This window comes from Oreochromis aureus, linkage group 15 (genome assembly GCF_013358895.1).
Source record: "Oreochromis aureus strain Israel breed Guangdong linkage group 15, ZZ_aureus, whole genome shotgun sequence".
Lineage (NCBI taxonomy): Eukaryota > Metazoa > Chordata > Actinopteri > Cichliformes > Cichlidae > Oreochromis > Oreochromis aureus.
Genome location: NC_052956.1, coordinates 3,059,162 through 3,075,821, shown reverse-complemented (window position 1 = coordinate 3,075,821; position 16,660 = coordinate 3,059,162). Strand labels below are relative to the sequence as shown.

The 16,660-nt window shown below is 46.8% G+C and overlaps 1 protein-coding gene and 1 long non-coding RNA gene across 2 annotated transcripts in view; both read right to left on the bottom strand.

The window, feature by feature from the left end:
- Positions 1–16,660, bottom strand: part of LOC120433299 (cholesterol 24-hydroxylase-like) — a 107,845-nt gene that overhangs the window by 17,213 nt on the left and 73,972 nt on the right. The gene's annotated exons all lie outside the window — the stretch shown is intronic.
- On the bottom strand, positions 12,820–13,614 carry LOC120433301. Its single transcript, XR_005608475.1, has 3 exons — positions 13,275–13,614; positions 13,055–13,158; positions 12,820–12,957 (listed from the first exon to the last, which is right to left on the bottom strand). It is a non-coding gene; the product is annotated as an uncharacterized LOC120433301 (long non-coding RNA).

The following is a 16,660-nucleotide window of genomic DNA, read 5'->3' as shown; positions in this document are numbered from 1 at the left end:
TGACTGACTGCAGAGCCTGGGTTAAGCAACACGTGTGTTGGGGTTATCAGGGAAGATTCGCTTTGATTTGCACTTTGTTACAAATGATGAATGATCTATGATGTGTGTTTTGCTTTACACATCCCTGAATGCTGTAATACTTGCTGAAAGTCATATGACTTGCGTTTTTGATTGTCTGTACTGACACTCTTTTAATATTGTGTAAAAGCTTCTGTACATACACATGTCGGATTCGGGATATTGTTTACTTCAATATACACGGGCAGGGGAGTTTTATGTCGTAACCTGTCGATGTCGCGTTGTGGTTTCGGGGATTCCATATGGCTTTTCAGTAACTGCCGTAACAGGGTCATCAGAGGAAACTTGGGTTGATTTTGCATGTAGTAGTCTTGTTATCTTTCGGGCCTTGACATTATACTGTAGACAGCATAGAAATTTAAACCCCACGGACGCCGAACAGGACTTTTCGGCCTTTTGTGGAATTGCTTTCAGGGATTTTGATATTCTGTTCGAGTGGAGAGGATAAGTGGCTGTCTCATTTGCTCGTATGTTCGACAACGGCTCTTGTGTGGTTGAGTGTACCAGGACAGGAGACGTTGCCAACGTCACTTGTCGCTGTAACGCTGAGTTTTCTAACATTGAGTATGGCTTCACAGTAACTGCGGTAGTAAGGCGTTCACCACAACTGTTATTAGACTTTACCGCTCGTAGTCTTATTATATTTCGGGTGCTGGATTTATACTGTCATCCCGACAGAGGTCCCACTCCCGCTGACGCCGAACGGGACTTTCCCGCCTTTTGTGCTTCTGCCTTTCGGGGTTTTGATATTGACTTTCACTGGACCCGATAGATCGCATTGCTTTTCGGCTTGATTTTGCTCGCGACGATATTGCCTTGCACATACACTCAGGGGCAACTATTTGTAGATTTGATGGCTGAAAGACACCATGCAGTTTTGGGGGAAGAGCGCAGGGATGTCACCGGCTTTACTTTCAGTCTTGTGTTGACTCCAGTAACAGACGGTCAAACATGGTGGGTGGAAACAGAGGTGCGAGTTTGCTGTGAAGTAGGGCTCACCGAGCGTGATTACACTATAATTGTGAATTTGACAGAAACAGAATTCCCCCTGTTATTACATGAGTGTTTGCGCTTGGTGACCACACTACGTGCGATTGTGGAAGAGAATAGCGAGGAGGCCGCAGACCTGTAGACTGATAAACATTTTCTTTCTTGAACGTTTGTGCGACATTTCCCATTTCCTGTTTTGTATTTCATTGTATTTGTTTTTGGTGTGCCACATAGCTGTCGTGTGCATACATAAATTTGATCTTGTGTTTCAACTGATACAATCTTACTGCTTAGAGCGCACACAGTAACGCAGTGACATGCTGACTTTTGGGCACTGCAGAATAACAATCACTCCCCTGGGCGAGGGCCAGTTCAGAGCCAGTCGTGTGTTTCGTGGAGAACGGGCGGACGCACCAGATGACCCAATTGAGATCGAATTCGCCACCACTATCACAGACTCACAGATAGCATGGTGGTTGACCACGAGCTTTGCATTGTTTAGTACAATGGTAGACCTGTGCGAGGAGGTCGACCCTGTACAATGGGCCTCTTCGGAAGAGGGGAGTGGGGAAGACATTTAGGAATGTTCATGTTGTGTTACAATGGCTATGCATTTGGGGTTACTTTAAACATGTTTGTTTTGTTGCTTTATACAGTTCAGTTTGACTGTTAGATAGTGGTGGATATTAGATAACATTTGCTGAAGACATGCTTGGTCCCTGGAGGGCTAGGGTGTGGTTCCTGTTTGCTCACTAAAGCGTGACAGGCAGCAGCTCTGTTTCCTGACAGGCACACCAGGGTCCCTTGAGGGCTGTAAAGGTTTTGTGAATATTGTTAAACATGTAACTAGGGGCAAGACACTAAAATAAGAAGTTATTAAGTTTATTGGTGGGGATCATTTTCAGGTTTATGTCATCGAAGGGATCTGGGTTGTTGCTCAGGGGTTGACTGAGCAGATAATATTGTGTGGTGGGGCCTGAGTTCACTGTTCTCTGTGTCACCAAGCAGAATTAAAAAAAGGGAAGTGACAGCTAGAGCGGAGAGACGAGCTCTGAGGCGGAAAAGGGAAGTGCCGGAGGGTGACTGGCAGGGAGGAGCCGACAGCAGCCATTTTGAAGAGGTACGTGCTGTCTTGCAGGAAATCACAAAATGGCGGACAGCTCGGCCAACGGACAGAGACGGTACAAGGCATTGAAGGATCAGGTAGAGGAGCTGAAAAAGGCCATAAGGATGGCCTGCACAGGTACGTCTAAAGCAGCCGAAAAAGAGTGCCGAGCCATGGAAGCAGAGGTAAGCAAAATTTTTGACTTACAACACAAAGGGACAGATGAAAGGACAGCTCTGGAGGTTGTGTTTAGAACAGAGGGAGAAAGATGTGAGAAGAAACTAAAAAACTTACAGGATGAATCAGGAGGCCGCTCAATCAACCGGAAAACAAAAAAGGAAATGACTGCTTTGAAGGCAATGCATGGCAACTGCTGCAAGTGGATGATGATGTGCAATGCAGTGTCGTCCTGGATGAAAGACAAAGTGGAACAGTCTGAGCCAGCAAATGAAGGGGACACGGTGAGTATGATGAAACTACTGCAGAAATTACAGGAAGACAATGAAAAGCTGGAGGACAGAATGGCGAAACTCACGTTGAAGGGAGAAGAAGTAAATAACCCTCACACACCAGCAATATACCCGTGGATCCCACAACTTCCCAGCGCCCCGCCACAGCTGGGTGGAGCGGGGACTCCTCCCCCTTATGTGATGCCAGTGATGTCCTTAGACGGAGGACAGGTGCAGGGCCCTGATGGACAGACGGGCATTGTGATAGGAGGACTCGTAAATGTCGAGTACCCAGGCACGACCAGGTCAACCCAACATGCAGAAAGGACGGTGGTGGAACCACACAACAGGGAGAATGCAGGGACGCAGACGGCCTGTGCCACGGGTCACGGTTTGGCATCGTGTAGCCGGGCCTGGACGACGCCAGACTCACTAGGAGAAGCAGCAGGGTCGGGGGTGCCTCACACCGAAGCCTCACCTGCTGTTCGGACTGAAGAGGTGTCCTCGCAGGATGAGGAAGACGGAAGGTCAGAATTGGTCGAGCCGCCGAACCAGGAAACACAGACACACCACCAAGCAAGCAAGCAGATTACTAACAGGCAGAATAGGTGGGATGGGCAGGTTTATGGGCAAATGCACGAGGACCGAGACGCTCTACTGGCAGTAGTAGAAACGCTGACCGTTGTAAAGCAGAAAGCCCTGAAGGAACTCATGGAACAGGAACTAAAGCCCCTGAAGACTTCATCCAGAGGGCATAAGCCCCCGAAGACAATTGTGGAGGTTGACATGGAAGAGGGCAAGACTTCATCGGAAGATGACATGGATGAAGAAGGGGAGGAAATTAAGGGAAAAGACGGCTGTGACCCGGACAAAAACTTGAACTTGCGTAGTAGAACGGTGCACAGACATCCAACTAAAAAACTGAAGTCCGACGCCAGAGCGGAACGCAAATCAGTGTTTGACGCCCCAATGACCGAGGGGAAGACCAGCAAGAGCAGGGAAGCGGACGCTGAGGATGCAGTTGAGAGAGCAGGCTGGAGCTTGCCGCTAATAGTGGGCCCCAAGCATGAACCGATCTACCGGGCATACAAGGTAAGGGATCTGGAAGCACTGGCCAGACAACTGCCACCTGTCACAGAGGGAGGAGCAAAATGGCTGAGGAAGCTGGATGCGTTAACGGAAGGAGAAGAGATCGCCATTGGTGACTTCCGCGCCCTAGCGGGGAGGGCGATGATTGCATGTGGACTGGCGGACGTGGAAGAAATGGCAGGAACAACCAGCTACGCCAACAACATGCCATACCGCCAAGTGCGAAATGCCCTAGCAAACGCAGTGCGTGAGAAGTACCCGACCCCAAATACTGGAGCCATTCCTAAAATACTTTGGGATCCACAACACACCCCCCTAGAGTTTCTAGCGAGAGCAAAAGAGCAGTGGATGTCAGAGACAGGGATACATCCTGGCCAAGAAGGAGAATCACGAGCTTGGTTTAGAGCTGCGGTGCTGGCAGGGCTGCCTAAGCAGGTGAGAACTGATTTAGAGAAGAATCCAGACTTTGCCGTCGCGGACTCCACCCAGTGGGAGCGGCATTTAACACACCGGCTGACGCTGGAGCGGGATGAGGTGAACAAACAGAAGAAGGAGCTAGAGGAAGCGCAGGCGGCGCTCTTAAAATATCAGCTGGCAGAGGCAAGAATTAAAGTGGAGGATAAAAAGAAAGAAGCCAAAGAAGCCACAAAGAAAATGATGGTGGCAAAGCCACAGCCTGATCCCGTGCCTGAGTGGCCAGATCTGGACCCCAATCTGTATCCTGATGACCGTTGGCCCGTGAATGCACCAAGGCAGAGACAACCCGCGGGAAATTGGGGGGCGGCTGGACCATACAGAGGGCGTGGTGGTCACGCCGGGAGGGGACAGCGGGCTCGGGGTACGGGGAATCCCAGCTACACCTCTTGGAATGCTTGTTACAGATGTGGAGCTGAAGGACACTGGGCGCGAGACTGCCCCGGACCAAGTCAGAACAGCCAACAGCGAGGCTACCAAACCCAGGCACGTGGAGCTCCTAGAGGAAGAGGTGCATACAGAGGTGGACATCAAGCCCCTAACCCAGGTGCAGCACCAGTCGCCCAGTATCCAGTGGCGGACTGGGGCTGGGAGGGAGAGCAATATTGACGGGGCCCTGAGAAACCGGACGGTGTGGGAACGGCAGATCCCATGCTGTCGATGACTGTGGAAGGGACACCACTGACCTTCCTGGTGGACACTGGAGCGACCTACTCAACGCTTATATCCACACCAAACAGTGCAACACTCTCAGACCACACTGTGAGCGTGGTTGGTTTCTCTGGGGTTCCCATGACTCTGCCACTAACTGATCCAGCACTGACCAAGCTGGGAAAACAGACTTTGAAGCACAGATATGTAGTGTCACCACAAGTACCTGTAAACCTCATGGGCAGGGATCTGCTCGTGAAACTGGGAGCTACCATAATGTGTTCTACAGATGGACTCACAGTTACTCTTCCGGGAGGCAGACAGTTCCCGTGCCTGGGGACACATTCAAAGACTCAATATCTGATCCAAGACTCTGAACAAGCTACCGCTGACATTTACTGGGGAAGGCTGGTGGAAGACGGCATTCTCAGACAATATGAGCTGTGGAGACCCTGGATAATGAGCCTGGCCGTCTACACCCCGCCGCGTGACCCTTACCACGTCACTCTGTTTTACGATAGGGACGACGATGACACGTACCGAGAACAATTTGAATCTGACCTCGAAGGTCAAATTTGGAACGTGCGTTGCCACAACATTTATGTTGGGCCGGAAGGAGTAGCAGCTGCGGTGAAATTAACGGAAGAACAACTGCCTTGGTATGAGATGGGTTCCGATTCAGCTCCCCATGTCACGTTGGCGGTCCACATAGGTCATCAGGCTAGAGAAATGGGACCGATGGTCAAGCGGGCCCTGGAAAACGGCTGGTGGCAAAGTACTCAAATTCCAAACGTTTGGTATGCACCCAAGTGCAAAACCTATCGCATCACCTGTCTGTCTAACGATGCGGTGGTTGTAGAACACAAAGAAATTTCAAGAACACACGGCAGGGAAAGAACAGACCACCCTGACGCAGTTGCAGCGCTTTCACAGCTCCCTGACAGTTTGTGGTCAACAGGGCCCACGGATGTTGGCCTGGCAAATTGTTCACCCGTCCTGTTTCAGCTAAAGTCGGAGGCGCCAATTAACAGACCACAGTACAGACACAAACCGGAAGCGGAAGAGGGAATTGCAGAAACCATTGAAGGGCTGTTGGAAGTAGGTGTACTTGAGCCTTCACAGTCATTTTGGAACACACCTATCTTGCCGGTGGAGAAGCAAGGGACAGGGAAATACAGGATGGCGCATGATCTGAGGGCCATTAATGCCATACTGCGCACTGACACTGTGCCGGTGCCAAACCCATACACGGCTTTAACCGCCATCTCATGGGATCAAAAGTGGTTTACATGCATTGACCTTGCTAATGCTTTCTTTTGTCTCCCTTTACACGAGTCACTGAGGGACATCTTTTCATTCACATACAGAGGCCAGAAATACAGATACACACGCCTGCCACAAGGCTTTGCACTGTCCCCAGGCATTTTCAATCAGGTGCTGAAAGATGCATTGTCACCATGCCACCTGCCTGAAGGTTGTACATTAATTCAGTATGTTGATGACCTTCTCATTGCAGCCCCGTCAGCATCGGCCTGTACAGCAGCCTCGCTCGTGGTTCTGAACCGATTGGCAGAATGTGGGTTCAAAGTAAGTAAAGAAAAACTGCAGTTGGTCCGACCGGAAGTAACATTTCTGGGCCGAGTCATCGCACACAGGTCAGTGGGTTTGATGAACACACACAGAGACCAGATTCTGACACACCCAAAACCACGAACTGTAAAAGAGCTCCTTTCCTTTCTGGGCCTGACAGGTTACAGCAGACAGTTCATTCCTAACTATGCAGGCAAAACGGCCCCTTTAAGGGACCTGATAAAAAAGGTGGGCGTTCGAAACCTTAAGGCTGAATTGCCCTGGACGCCAGCCACAGAAACAGCGTTTATTTCACTGAAACAAGACCTGTCAAGGGCCACAGACCTGGCCACGCCCAACTATGACGAACCATTTTACCTTGATGTTTCTGAAACAAGTGGGGTTGTAAATGGGGTGTTGTTTCAGAAAAAAGGAGGAGGTAGGGACGTGCTTATGTATGTTAGCATAAGATTAAACCCAACAGAGGCCAGGCATCCCACGTGCACACAACACGCAGCTGGGGTAGCAAAAATCATCCAGAAAACAGCACATGTAGTGAGAGAACACCCACTTAAAGTGCTCACCACACATAGTGTAGTAGCATACGTGAACTCACAAGCCTTCACTATGACACCACTGACACAACAGAGATTGAGCAAAGTCTTAGACGCTCCAAATTTGACATTTACACATGAGGGAATAAACATGGCGGACTTGATGGGGTCAGGGGAACCACACGACTGCGCCAAAAGAGCTGAAGCTGAAGAGAAAGTTAGAGAAGACTTGAAAGCGGAGCCCATCCCCGGAGCTGAAGACTGGTTTACAGATGGCTGCTGTCACCGTGATGAAGAAGGACTGAAAGCAGGCTACGCGGTGGTTTCCAGAAGAGGACAACACTATGAAGTGAAAGAAGCCGGAAGAATTGAGGGCCAACAGTCAGCACAGAGAGCTGAAGTAATAGCTCTGACTCGAGCCCTCAGACTGGCCAAGGACATGAAGGTGAACATTTACACTGATTCAGCTTATGCGTTTGGAGCAGCTCACGTGGAACTGGCTCAATGGAAGAGAGCGGGTTTCAGAACAGCAACTAATGCCCCAATATGCCATAAGAGGGAAATGGAAGAACTGGAAGAAGCTCTGAACGATCCAGGAGAAGTAAGTATCATAAAATGCAAAGGACACTCTCAAGAAAACACAATGGTGGCCAAAGGAAACCAGAAAGCAGATGAAGCCGCAAAAGAAGCCGCAGGATACAGAGGACGAAGGCAAATGGTGGAGGTCACTGCAGACGAGGAACCAAACATGGATGTCTTAGAGGAAGCCAGACAGGCTCAAGAAGAAGCCACCCAGGAGGAAAAGGAGGTGTGGGAGAGCCGAGGAGCCCGAAAAGAAAGAGGTCTGTGGCGAGGACCCCACGGGCGACCGGTTCTGACAGCTAAGCTGGCTGAAAAGAAAGTATGCGAGGCGCATGGACTTGGCCACGTAGGAGTGACACAGATGGAGAGAAACTTGTGTCACTGGTGGCACCCAGATCTGAGAAACATGATAAAAGAGAGAGCCCGAACCTGTCTAATTTGCGGGGCACACAATCCAAAGCCAGCGGTGAAGCCAGAAACAGGTAAGTTTCTCATCCCAGAGAGACCAGGAGAAGAAATTGTGATTGATTTCACCGACATGGTAGATCCAGGTCCAGGAGGAGTCAGGTATTTGTTGGTATGTGTGGATGCTCTGACCGGCTGGCCAGAGGCATGGGCGACCAAAAGAGAGGATGCAAAGAGTGTGATTAAATGTTTGATTAACCACTACATTCCAAGGCATGGGTTTCCTAAGAGAATCAGATCAGACAACGGTACTCATTTTAGAAATCAGGATTTAGCAGAGGTGGAGAGAATGTTGGGGGTTCAGCATAAATTCGGGACAGTGTACCACCCTCAATCGCAAGGGAAAGTAGAAAGAATGAACCTAAACTTGAAGAACAAACTGGCTAAAATATGTGCACAGACAGGGCTGAATTGGCTGGCAGCCCTGCCCATTGCTTTGATGACCATAAGATGCTCTGTTAACCAATCCACAGGTTTCACGCCTTACGAGCTGCTGACCGGACGGCCGTTTCCGGCGCCCTGGACGGTGGTCCCGGTGGAGCAGCCCAGAAAAAGTAACAGGTCTCATGCTGAATATTTTAATGAGTTGAAAGCTCTTGTGTCCAGTTTCACAAAACAGGTTACCTCTGGAAGACCCACAGCAGGAGGGGAGGTCCCAGACGCAAAAGCAGTGTGGCTGAAAGTCATCAAGCGGAAGTGGAAAGAGCCTCGCTGGACAGGTCCGTACGAGGTAACCGCCAGGACGAACACAGCGGTCCGACTGAAAGGGAAAGGCGACACCTGGTTCCATTGGACGCAGTGTGCTGCAGCGGACGAGAGCTTGGTAGACGACGAGCCAGCTCCACCGAACACGGGTGCTGACGACAGCCAGAGGCAAAATAAATCCTCTCACCCGTGCAACGGGCCGACCAGCAGTCTACCTGGGAGGCCGAAGCAAGAAGAACAGCCAAAGAGGAGATCCCCACGCCAACGCAAAGGAGTGGTAACAAAGTAGAAAAAAAAAAAAAAAAAACAAAGGAATTTTTATGTCAGCAATACACATTTCACACGACACCATGCACAGATTTGACTTACAGGCACGCAGAAAGAAGCGTGAGGAGAGGAGATTGGTAAAAATGCTTCTCACAACCACATGGCTTTTATATAAGATAGTATTGGTTTTGGGTATTTGTCTTTTTCTGTATTTTTGGCAGATAGCACGGCGTAGCCCACCTGAGCCCGGAGGTCAGTCCAGCCCAACACTGACTGAAAAACCGAATACCGAAATGTGGCCGATGAAAAGACCCAAGCGTGAGGTGTCAGGTAAAAGGGATGATTGTCTCAGCGCATATAATGGCATGGAACTGGACTACGTTAAAGGGTCCACAAGCTCATACACGTTCGATCTATGCGAAGTGATTAACTGTGAAGGAGCAAACAGCAGCTGGAGGGGATATGATGTGTGGATGTGCAGCCACCCTTACGTTTGCACCAGGGGAGGGAATTCTCACTCCAGCCGGGGAATCCGCCCTGTGCTGGCGTCATACACAGCGGCACAGTGGTGCGCCCCTGGCTGGGGGAACGTGGTAAGTTGGACCGGAGTAGGGTGGCAACCACAGGTGCCTGAGGGGTTGAAGGGAATAGCCATGCAGAGGGATTTTTCTACGGCCCAAAACCCTATCACACTTTCTCTGGGTCCCTGGGACACCCTGCCCAGGTCACAGAGCCCAGGAAACGTGTTCTACCTGGTAATCGGTGCAGATGTCTCGGGGACAGATCCGATCGGATTAATTAGGATAAACTTAGTGAATCCCATGACTAATAATGTCACAAATTTTGTTACGAACATTACAGGAAAAGGAGGGGACGGGTTGCCAACCGCTACACCAGAGGAACATGAACCAAAAGGTAGACGAGTGTTGACGGTCGATTACACTAGGCTGAAGCCTCAGGATTTAATCGAGCGTGCCACCGGGTTCAGTGACAGTAACCTCTGGCTGGACTGGGTGGCCCAAAATGCTAAAGAACAACAAGTATCTAACTGTGTTGCTTGTGCTTCGGCTAGGCCGCGTTTGTTTACAGAGCCCGCCCCACTGTATCCAGGGGACAAATGGGGGTACGAGTGTATGCTGCGACTTACGAGAGAAGCAGTGAGTACTGGCAACTGTTCAATCCTGGCCAGCCTCTTCCCACCAATTGACAAGCAGACACAGGTAGGACCATTCAGACCCAGAAAGGACAACTACACGTGCTTTAAGTTCTCTACAGACAAAGTGAGATACACGCTGGGAGATATCGACCCTAGTTGGTGCGCTGTGACAATCACAGGGAGAACCACAAATATGAAAAACCATTCAACTACATTAATTGGCAACTGGGCAAGAAGTGGGCTATATTATTATTGTGGGGAGAGAACTCTCCTGGTCCGTGTTCCTCTGGGAAGTGTCGGGACGTGTGCAATGGTAAGGTTGGGAGCTCCACTGACATTAATCGGCAACAAAGTGAAAGTCATGCCCGAAAGAAATACACGCACATTGGCAGCCAGACGTAAGAGACACATATTGAGTAAAAGAAGCACTCAGGGAACACATGTATACGATCCCAGAATGGATTCACCCACATGGATTGACTGCATAGGAGTGCCCAGGGGGGTCCCGAACGAGTATAAACTGGTAGATCCAATAGCAGCCGGTTTTGAAAACTTACCAATAGTCTCTGCTCTTTTTCCAGTGACCCCAAACAAGAATGTGGACAGGATAAACTATGTTCATTATAATGTGCTGAGACTCTCAAACCTAACCAGGGATGCCTTTGAGGGAATAGTGGAACAGTTGGGTCCGACCTCATTAATGGGGGTCCAAAACAGACTAGCTCTCGACATGGTTCTCGCAGAAAGGGGCGGAGTCTGTGCTATGTTTGGCGACATGTGCTGTACCTTCATCCCAAACAATACAGCCCCAGATGGCTCAGTTACTCGAGCTCTGGAGGGCCTTAAAACTCTGTCCAGGACCATGCATGAAGACTCAGGGATTGAGAATCCCTTTGAGGGTTGGCTGACATCCGTGTTCGGGCAGTGGAAAGGGTTAGTGATGTCTGCAATGCTTTCTATATCTGCTTTTTTAGGGATTTTGGTCACCTGTGGATGCTGTCTCATTCCTTGTGTCAGAGGATTGTTGGAAAAGGTAATTACGAGGGCAGTGGATCCCGGGGCAGTGACCCCGGTGTCCATGATGCCATTGATGGACATAGAAACGACTGAGTGGGCTGAGGAATGACACAGCACACGGTGTAAGTGACCTCTTGTGGTCAAGAGGTCAAAAGGAGGATTGTGGAAAAGAGGAAATTGCTTTACTGCTACAATACATTAGATAGCATATTAATCAGCATTAATATTATCTCGTATAGCTTTAAGCTGGCTAGGTGACCATTAATACACGGACACCATAGTAATCATTTAACACACTGACACCATATTAATCCTTATTACAGGTGCAGCATAATCACTCTCAGTATTATTATGTCTTTATACACACATTGCAGTCCTGTGCTCATAAAGAGTTGAAGCTTTCCCAGGTAATTAAAGGTCTCAAGCTTCATTCAGCGTGACTGTCTGGGTGGCACATTGGTTAAGAAGCCGGGAGCTTAAGAAATATTGCACACACGCTTACAAAACACACATATATCACATATAACTTAGAACTAGATCTAAGCATAGGCCTGAATGTACTGAGCAAACATGTTGCACTGGAGCTTTCTTGACAACAGATGACGAGTGGAGAGGACCAGCCCCTGGAGACTGCAGAGGCCTGAGCCCATTGCCTTTTTTGGAAGAAGATGTCAAAAAGAGGAACCTCTATGTTGCACTTTATGCTTAAAATACATGAATGTTCTGTACATGCAAATTATGTGCTTGTAAACGCTAGAAGGGGCGTTATAATACCCTGATGCTATAAAAGCAGTCTGAAGTATAATTTTGGTGAAGACCCTTGCTGACATGTGCAGTGACTGTCTTCCCGCACGAAAACTTCAATAAAAAATTGCTTTGACCCAAATCTTCTGGACTGTCTTGCCTTTGTACTCTCCACCAATTCTGAACCCATAACAAAGCCTAAGGTGGTAACACAGTTTAACACATAAAAATAATCAAATAAACACATTAGTCCTTTTTGTGAACATGGATAAATAAGTATCATTAGTTTACAGCATTGTTCAGCCATGCCACTAAATGCTTTTTAACACTGTGTTTTAACCTGGGCTCAGACACAAAGTCACAAATTTAGTTAGTCCCTGACTTTGAGTTGTGGTTATGACTAATTATTATACACAAGGCTTTATCTATCTGAACTCTAAGGACACAAATATGAAAAAACCTATACTTACCAGCTGATACCCCGCACTACACACTAGGTGTGCCATGTGACCTGAAACTTTGGTACAAACTCATCATAATTATTCTGTTAACACTGTTTCTTTAACACTGTTTGTGTTGCTGTTCAGCAGTTTAAAATGTTTTAGATTGGATTACATGGAACGAATTTGAGTTCTCTTGGGGGTTTTTGTGTGTGTTTTGTTCTTAGCAGATTTTTTTTAACATACTGTAGAATTCCAGTTACCACATTTCTGGTCATATGACATCCTGAGTGCCCACTTAAAAAAATCCCCACAGTTAATTCAACAGTAAAACAAAATAAAAATATGTTAAATAAATAAAGGTTTGCTCTGTGATGAAATATTAAATAAGCATACATTGTACAGAGCTCTAACAATGAAAACAATCCTTTAGCCTGTTGATCAGAGAGAGGCAGTCATTATGTCCATTTAAAACCTGTAATCAAAAGAGCACAACGTTTCTGTGAAACTATAAAGTCCCATATGATCCTCATCATGTCCAGTGACTTCAGAGTGGATCCTCCCTGTCATCCGGCCAGTGTTTGATGTGTGGCAAGCAGCACAGAAGCAGGATAGCTGAGGACTTTAAAAGAAGAGCAGAAAACAGGAACATATGTAGTTGTAAATGTAAATACCGGTGATACTTGTCAAAGGGAATAAAATAATGAAAATGTTAACACACACTCATTTAAGGAGGATCTTGACACTGCACAGAGGAGGCACAGTCAGTCTGGCAATGATGGTGATCTCCAGGGATGTTTTCCTGCAGCAACATTCCTGCCAACTGGCCATATGATCCAGAGTAGTTGGTTTGTAAGGAACAGAAAGGTGTATATGTTAGGTAGTGTGCACTTGGAGCTGGTCCTAAGAAACAAACACATCCTGTAATAAACTGAATACCTTTAGTAGTGCTGCTGCAAATATAAAGCCCTTCTATCATGTGTGGTTTCAAAGAAGATGTTTTGGAGGCTCGGTCACAGAAACTGTGCAGTCTGTTCAGTCCTGAGTGTCTCAGCTCTGAAGGGGATGGATCACAGAGGGAAACACCTGAGTACAGATATTAAAATACACTCAAAATAACACTCCTAAGGTCAAGTGAAAACACAATTTAAACACTTTACAAAGAATTAATACGTTTTCATGGAAATAATGTCATTAACCCTTTTTGTTGTGAGTAAATCTCACCGACTGCTTGTGGGACAAGCTAGAAGGAGGACTTCTAGATGTGAAGTCTCACGCTCTGATCGTCTGGCGAAGATGGTGATGATGAAGCCTCTCTGATCTGTGGCATTACAGTTTCTGGCTGCTATGTGCTTCACACTGTTGGATTGTACATGTGAAGCTTGGAGAAGACACAGGAGGACTGTGTCTCTCTTAACAAAAAAAAAGAAAAGAAAGAAGCCTAACAACCTCCCACCGTACCCGCCCACTCAACTCCCACCCACCCACTCCACTCAACTCCCCAGCCTCACACCATCCAATGTCTATACAAATGTAGGGTATCAGCTGGTAACAAAAAGCAAGTGTAACATATGTAGTGCATATGTAACACTGCTGAAACATTCTGGCCAGAAATGTGAAGTTATCAGCCAGTGCATTTATCAACCCAGACCCACCCTGATAAATGCACTGGCTGAAACATGATAAAAGCTCATAAAATGTATGTTTCATCGTAAGATTTGTCCAAAAATATAATCATATACTTTTGAAAAAGTTTAAAGATTATAACAAACTGAAATCAATAACATTTTTGTAAATATTATTTCAAAATAGAGGCACAGATAAACTGGCTTAACTGTCATTATTGCTGTAATTAGGTTTTCTTTTTTTCTTTTTTTTTTTTTTTTTTTTTTCTTTTTAAAAAGCAAACGTTAGTCTGTGTTGTTCTCTCAGAAACAATGAAGAAGCTGTTGAACATTTATTTGTTGTGTGGGCAATCCTCTGGTCCACCCTCCTCCCTCCCAGCCACAGTGAGACTGGGGCAGCCTGGCAGGATTTTGAAGCCTGGCTGCAGAGAGGATATGCCTACACTGTTCGTTTTAAACTGCTATATTTGATTTTTCTGACATTCATAGATTACTGATTTTTAGATTTTCTGTAATAAATAAAATTGTCATATTTTATTGATATCATTATTTAATTCATTTAATTGTATTTTATGTAAAAATTCAAACATTATACTGCAATGCAGGGCATTTTTCTTAAGTCAACTTTTAAATATCGCTCTACTTTCTTAAGTCATTCAAAAATATAGAAATTACTTACTGTAGTCAAAGATCTAGATCATGAATCATCACAGGACAATACACAGTATACAGGGTCATGGTAACTATAGTAGGTCTTCATGACTCCAGAATGGAGACATCGCTCTGGCTGAGAAATGAAAATTAGGTCAAGCAGTGTGTTCTTCTCTGTGGTAGGGGCAGTGATGACCTGTGCGTATCCCCTAGACTCAAACAGCTCCAGGATTGGTTTGTTTGCACTGGATAAAACATTCTCATTAAAATCACCACACACTATGATGGGATGACAGTCCATGATCTCTAATGAGTCTAATAGGCTTACCAGGTTTTTCAGGAATGGCCTCAGAGTGTAGTCTGGAGGTCTGTACACAACTGCAATCAGTGCACTGACTGGTGCTTCAACCTTTAAAGCCAGAAATTCAAGGTCAGTTACATTATGGATGTACTGTTTTTCATGCACTTGAATGTCACTTTTCACATAAACAGCAACTCCACCACCACTTCTGTTTGCCATCTGGGGAAAGTTTGTGTAGGAAAGGTGTCTGTTGCGTTTGAACAAACTGTAATTTTCAAGTGGAGACTCTCTGCGACAAAAGAGCCCCGCAGGTGTGTTTCTGTTAGGCACAAAACATCTGCTAGACACAATTCATGGTGACTCTTGATGTCATTAATGTGAGCTGGCAGTCCCTCTGTGTTATGATGAACAATGGTGAAAACGTCTGACCTGCTCAGTGTTTGTCTCACTTGTAGAAGAGGCATCATGTCATCAAGGTTGGCTTGTCTCATGTTCTCAAGCGCTGCAGTGATTTCTGGGTTGGTGAATATTTTTTCTCCTCCATATCAAGAAGATACAGTCCACTGAGAGACGTCACTCTGCTGACAGCTACGTGAGGCCATGCCGGGCTCAAAAATGCTCTTAAGAGAGACAACAGCTGATGTGGTTGTCATACCCTGTACCTTATGTATTGTACATGCAAAGGCCAGCTTCACTGGGAACTGTCTTCGTACCACTCCTTTCTGCTTTAGATTCTCCTCTGCTCTCTCAATGTACACCATGTCGTCTGCTGGTGTGCGGTTATTCTTTCCAGATGTCTCATTATCCATTTTAAGTCCAAGCTTGATGATGTGTTGGTCATTTTCAGAGTGAACTACTCTAAGTAGTTTTCCAAAAGCTCCATTAACCAAACCATTTTGTATGTCAATGTTTCTGGTGAGCATGACACGAGCTCCTTCTGCAACTTTCAGTGTGTCTGGTAACTCGTTTTTACCTCCTTTGAATGGTCTGTCTTGTAGTGCCATTCTGCCAGTTCTAGGATCCTTTCTATAATCGTCTGCATGGATGTCAATGATATGAGTATGGAGCAGAGCCAGTGTTGCAGAGTTGTGCGCATCCACTTCTTTATTAGTTGCAAAAATGTGCAACGCATCAGTCGGACAACGGGCTGGTTCAGTTATGGCCTGTGACAACAAATTTCTATCTGCTTCGCAAAGCACATCCAACTTTCCTTTCACACGGATTCTGTTCAGCATCTCAGCAAAGACAACATCATCTTTCTGACGCATAATCTCAGTCAGAGTGATCATCTGAAAATGCTCCCGCCACAGGTCGATCTCGGACGGGTCGTGCACACAGAGAGGTTTAGACTGTCGCACTGGGGGTAGCTGATAGAAGTCTCCAACAGCAATGACTGACATGCCTCCAAAGGGTCTCCGAGTCCCTTTGATCTGTTTGAGTCTTGCATCTACATATGCAAAGAGATGTCTTGACACCATAGACACTTCGTCAATGACGATTATTTCAGCATTCAACAGTTCTGATCTGACTTCATCCAGCTGATTGCCAAGTCCCTGAATGGGAGGTTTTAAGCTTCTAGGGAGCTTGAGAAGAGAATGCAGTGTTGTTCCAGAAATGTTAAATGCTGCAGTCCCAGTGAAAGCAGTTAACAGGACAGTGGGTTTTGATATGTCAACGTCGTCTGCATATCTGGGCACTTTGCTCAGTATCTTAGATGCTTCTGAGTAGATGCATTTGATAAGATGTGA